At 45.8% G+C, this 5583-nt stretch overlaps 1 pseudogene across 1 annotated transcript; it reads left to right on the plus strand.

Moving 5' to 3' along the window:
* Positions 1 to 1193: 1193 nt before the first annotated feature.
* On the plus strand, positions 1194 to 3072 carry LOC308279569 (GTP-binding protein 4-like; annotated as a pseudogene). Its single transcript has one exon. The product of its transcript is annotated as a GTP-binding protein 4-like (transcript).
* Positions 3073 to 5583: the final 2511 nt, after the last annotated feature.

Below are 5583 nucleotides of genomic sequence, written 5' to 3' on the forward strand. Positions count from 1 at the left end.
TAGCTTAGTGGTTGACATCAATGTTTGTTTAAGCACATCATGTGCTTTAGAGAGTTTCTTTCTTCCCCCCTCCCATCCACTCAGTTAGGTTGCCTTATTTGCTCCTCAATAGGATTTCCTTTTTATTTTTATTTTTTTTTTTTATTTTTTTTTTTTAATTTTATTTTATTTTATTTTTTTTTTTAACAATTTTTTTTATTGAACATAAATAGTATACATTTACATTATATTTGGTGCCCTCTCCCCCCGCCCCCGTTTTCTCCCCCCCCCACCAATGGTTGGCCAGGTTAACCATGTCTTATTCATAATTTTACACATGTTCAGGTGAAGATGCTCCTTGATCAAGATCGGCCTTTCTCCTCTCCTATCTTTCCATTAAAACTTAGCTAGTATTTCCCCTCTAATATCTGGGGTCCTACTGGTATCCTTTGTGTTTTCTAGTTTGGGCATATTAGAGGAAACATGTGTATCTTCTCCTTCTGTGCTTGGCTGATCTCACTTAACATGATGCTTTCCAGGGCTTTCCATCTTCTTGCAAATGATAAAATTTTGTTCTTCTTTATGGCTGAATAGAATTCCATTGTGTGTATTTCCCACAGTTTTGCTATCCATTCATCTGTTGATGGTGATCTGGGTTGGATCCATATTTTGGCTATTACAAATTGTGCTGCTATGAACATAGGTATGCATATGTTGCTGTATTTCTCTGAATTCAACCCTTTTGGAAAGATACCCAGGAGTGGTATAGCTGGATCATATGGTGGATCTATTCCCACCTTTCTTAGGAATCTCCACACAGATCTCCATAGTGGCTGAACTAGTTTGCACTCCCACCAACAGTGTAAAAGAGTTCCTCTTTCCCCACATCCTCGCCAGCATTTGTTGTTGTTTGATTTCTTTATGCTTGCTACTCTCACTGGGGTTAGATGGAATCTCAGTGTAGTTTTGCTTTGCATCTCCCTGTGTATATCTATTTTTATTGGTGCATTGTAGTCAAACATCACAATGGAGTACAAGACTTGTGAGGGTATACCAGCAACATCATCCAATTAACCCGTATCCCCTCCCTGTCCCATTCCCTCCCTCTCCCTTGATCCCATGCTTGATTTGGTGATTAACTTTGATTCATTTGTTTACATATATCATGCATTTTAAAGAGATTCCAGGGTCTCCGCGTGCTTCCCACTGACAGCATGGCACACTACAACTTCAAGAAGATTACGGTGGTCCCGTCTGCCAAGGACTTTATCGACCTGACATTATCTAAGACTCAACGAAAGACTCCAACAGTTATTCATATACATTACCAAATTCATCGCATTAGACACTTTTATATGAGAAAAGTTAAATTTACTCAACAGAATTACCATGACAGATTCTTACAGATTTTCCCAAATTGGATGACATCCATCCATTTTATGCTGATTTGATGAATATTCTCAATGACAAGGATCATTACAAGTTGGCTCTAGGACAAATAAATATTGCCAAAAATTTAGTGGACAATGTTGCTAAGGATTATGTATGGCTTAGGAAATATGGTGATTCCCTCTACTGCTGCAAACAGCTGAAGCACGCTGCCCTCGGCCTAATGTGCACTATCATTAAGAGGCAGAGGCAGAGTTTGGAGTATTTGGAACAAGTGCACCAGCATTTGTCCCATTTGCCCACCATTGACCCAAATACCAGGACCCTGATTCTGTGTGGATATCCGAACATGGGGAAGTCCAGCTTCATCAACAAGGTGACGAGAGCAGATGTGGATGTTCAGCCCTATGCATTCACCACCAAGTCTCTGTTTGTTGGGCATATGGATTATAAGTATCTGCGTTGGCAGGTCGTAGACTCTCCGGGGATTCTGGACCATCCCTTGGAAGATCGGAACACCATCGAAATGCAGGCCATTACTGCCCTGGCCCACCTCCGTGCCGCCATTCTCTATGTGATGGATTTGTCTGAGCAGTGTGGACATGGGCTGAAGGAGCATCCGACCTCTCTTCATCAATAAGCCTCTCATAGGTGTGGCAAACAAATGTGACGTGAAGTGACTCACGGAGCTTCCTGAAGAAGACCAGAAAATATTTGTAGACTTGCAGGCCGAAGGCTTCCCTGTCATAGAGACCAGCACCCTGACCGAGGAAGGTGTCATTAAAGTTAAGACTGAGGCTTGTGATAGGCTTTTGGCTCATCGAGTGGAAACCAAAATGAAAGGAAATAAAGCGAATGAGGTGCTGAACAGATTGCATTTGGCTGTACCAAACAAGAGAGATGATAAGGAAAGGCCCTGTTTCATCCCAGAAGGAGTGCTGGCGCACAGGAGGAGGATGGAAATTGCGGAGCAGCCCAAGAAGAAGCGGGATCGAGATCTTGAGCTGGAGATGGGAGATGATTATATTTTGGATCTTCAAAAATACTGGGATTTAATGAATTCTTCGGGAAAAATACGATAAAATACCAGAGATCTGGGAAGGCCATAATGTAGCCGATTATATCGATCCTGCTATCATGAAGAAATTAGAAGAGTTAGAAAAAGAAGAAGAGCTAAGGACAGCTGCTGGAGAGTATGATAGTGAATCTGAGAGTGAGGACGAGGAAATGGTGGAAATCCGACAGCTGGCGAAGCAGATCAGAGAGAAGAAGAAGCTGAAAATCCTGCAGTCCAGAGAGAAGAATACGCGGGGGCCCCGGATGCCGCGGACTGCCAAGAAGGTTCAGCGGACGGTCTTGGAAAGCGAGATGCGCAGCCTCGGGGTCAACATGGATGACAAAGACAATGCCCATTATGCAGTGCAGGCAAGAAGATCTCGGAGCGTCACTAGGAAAAGAAAGCGGGAAGAATCGGTTCTGCCTTCTTCCGTAGCCCGGAGCCGGAGCTGCTCTCGCACTCCACGTGATGTTTCCGGTCTTCCGGATGTCAAGATGGTAAAGAAAGCCAAGACAATGATGAAGAACACACAGAAGAAGATGAACCGCTTGGGGAAGAAAGGAGAGGCAGACAGACACGTGTTTGACATGAAGCCCAAGCACTTGCTCTCTGGGAAGAGGAAAGCTGGTAAAAAGGACAGGAGATAGCATTCTGTCGGCAGACACAGTTGGCGAGACCGTCCTGTTTATTTCTCAGTTTGGTGTGGTATGGATTCATGAATTGGAACCCTAATCTATTAACTCAAAAGACCGTGGAAATGACTGAAGTGCTTGTTGCTTTGCTGAGAGCTGGTAAACTGTTTAGACGTGGGGAATTTTTGTCACTTCATAATACTACAGTTATGTGTAGTAGACTGTTACTGTACTTAATGGAGTTTCGATTGCTTCAGATTTGCAGATCTGAAAAATGTATTGGTGTGGTGAGGTTATTTTTGATCGTGAAAAATTTCTTTTATAAGATAGAAATTTGGCTCATCACACATGAATAGCCATCTTTGTGAGGAAAGCTTCTCCACTCTAGGGATGTAGGCAGAAGGTGGCCAGTCCTGTCCTGCAGGCTTGGGGAAAGACACATTTAGGGTGCTTTAGAATCCAGAGCGTAAAATACTCTCTTAAATTATTTTCTAGCCCATTTGTACAATGTATCATTGTAATCTATCTTCAGCTATTTTATCCAAAATAAACCTGTATAGGCAAATAGTTAAAAAATAAATAAATAAATTCCATCTTCCCACATCCCATCCCCTCTGATTGGTCACATTAATTGCTCTCTCATGGGGCCCTTTCTTCAACTAGATTTCCTCCTTACCCATTTCTTCCTAGTTATTGCATATTAGGGAAAGCATCTGATTTTCTATTTTCTGTGATGATTCTTTAAGTATGCCACATTGCAAGTTCAGATCCTGCTCCTGAAGGCCCCGGTGCCAGCCTGGCCCCCTGGCAGACTCTGATCCCAGCCTCGCTGGCTCAAGTACCAGCCTTGACTCACAGCAGGCCCCAATCCCAGCCTCGCTGGCCACAGTTCTGGCCTAACCCCTCAGTAGGCTTCGATCCCAGACTTGGAGGCCCCAGCAATGGCCTGGCCTCACGGCAGGCTCTGATCCCAACCTCACTGGCCCCGGCACAGGCCTAACCCCTCTGATCCTGGCCTCAAAGGCGCCAGCACCAGCCTTGCCCCATGACAGGCTCCAATCCTGGCTTCGTTGGCTCCGGCACCGGCCTCATCCCTGGGCATCCCTCAGAGACTCCCACACCGACCTTGCCTCAAGGCAGGCTCCAATCCCAGCCTCGCTTGTCCCAGTACCAGGCTCATCCCTTGGCAGACTTCGATCCCAGCCTCGGAGGCCCCAGCAGCAGCCTTGCCTCATGTCATACACTGATCCCAGCCTCACTGGCCCTGAAACCAGCCTCACCCCTCGGCAGGCTCCAATCCAGGCCTCTGAGGCCTCTGAGGCCCCAGCACCCGCCTTGCCTTACGGCAGGCTCCAATCCCGGCCGTGCTGGCCTTGGCTCTGGACTCACTACTTGGCTGGGTCCAAGGCTGAGGATGGTCTTGAGCTTGCAATCCTCCTCTTCTCTCTCAGCTTTCCAAGTACTGGAATTACAGGTATGTTCCACCATGCCTGACTTAGTACTTACATTTCTAATTCGAACAAGTCTCTTTCTGTAGCCATTTGCTGCTACCAAGTCAGCTGTGGTGATATAAAGAATGCAGGATCTGCTGGACAGGTAAAAATCTACCAGTGTCAGGCCATCCTCAAAAATGTGTTTAATTTTCCCTTAAAATGGAGGAAATGAGCGCTGTTAACTTAGGCAATAGGTAGATTTTTAAATTTATCTTTATGACATATATATTTTTCTGAGTGTGAGTCTGGGGATGGGACCCAGGAGCATTTAATCTCCGAGCTAAACCCCCTGTCCTATTTTTATTCTTTAATTTGAAACAGGATCTCACTAAGTTGCAAAGGGCCTCACTAAGTAGCTGAGGCTGAGAACCATGATCCTCTGGTCTTAGCCTCCCGAATGCTGGGATAACAAGTGTGTGCCACCAGGCCAAGATTAAATTTATTTTTAAACCACGGAAAGGAAAGGGCATATGACAGAAGACAGGCCACTGACCTTGCATTTCCTGTGCCAGCTGATACCCACGCCATTTCTCATTGGCCACAATGTGCCCAAAAATATGTGTACTGGACCCGTGTGGTCAGGAGGATGCCTTTCCATAGGTGGTCTCGACCTAATGAGGAAAATGCAATTCACCTCTTAAGCCAGCCTTTCTGCACACAGCCCAAGGTACACTGGAAAGCCAGGGACTCTAGCAGGAGCCTGTCTGCTTAATGGTCTTTCAAAGATGGAACTGTGTGCTAAAGTCTAAGAACCTGGAGATGATGGCCCTGGCAGCTGTGATCCTCATTTTCAGAACTTGTCTGGCCTCTGATAGCCCAGATTGTTCAGTGCCATGGCTCCTCTGTCCAGTCCAGGACCTGAGATAAGCCAGCAGGGAGACCCCTCCACCCCAGCCTAAGGATCAGGGAAGCATACTCCTTCCTGATTCCTACCAGCTGTGCAGGTCCAGTTTTTCTTCCTGCCCACCCTCCACCTTCCATGGCTCTGGATTGGCTGCCGTTTCAGAGAGTGACACCTGAACTCTCCAATAAG

Source organism: Muscardinus avellanarius (genome assembly GCF_963383645.1).
Source record: "Muscardinus avellanarius genome assembly, contig: SCAFFOLD_48, whole genome shotgun sequence".
In the NCBI taxonomy this organism is placed as follows: Eukaryota; Metazoa; Chordata; class Mammalia; order Rodentia; family Gliridae; genus Muscardinus; species Muscardinus avellanarius.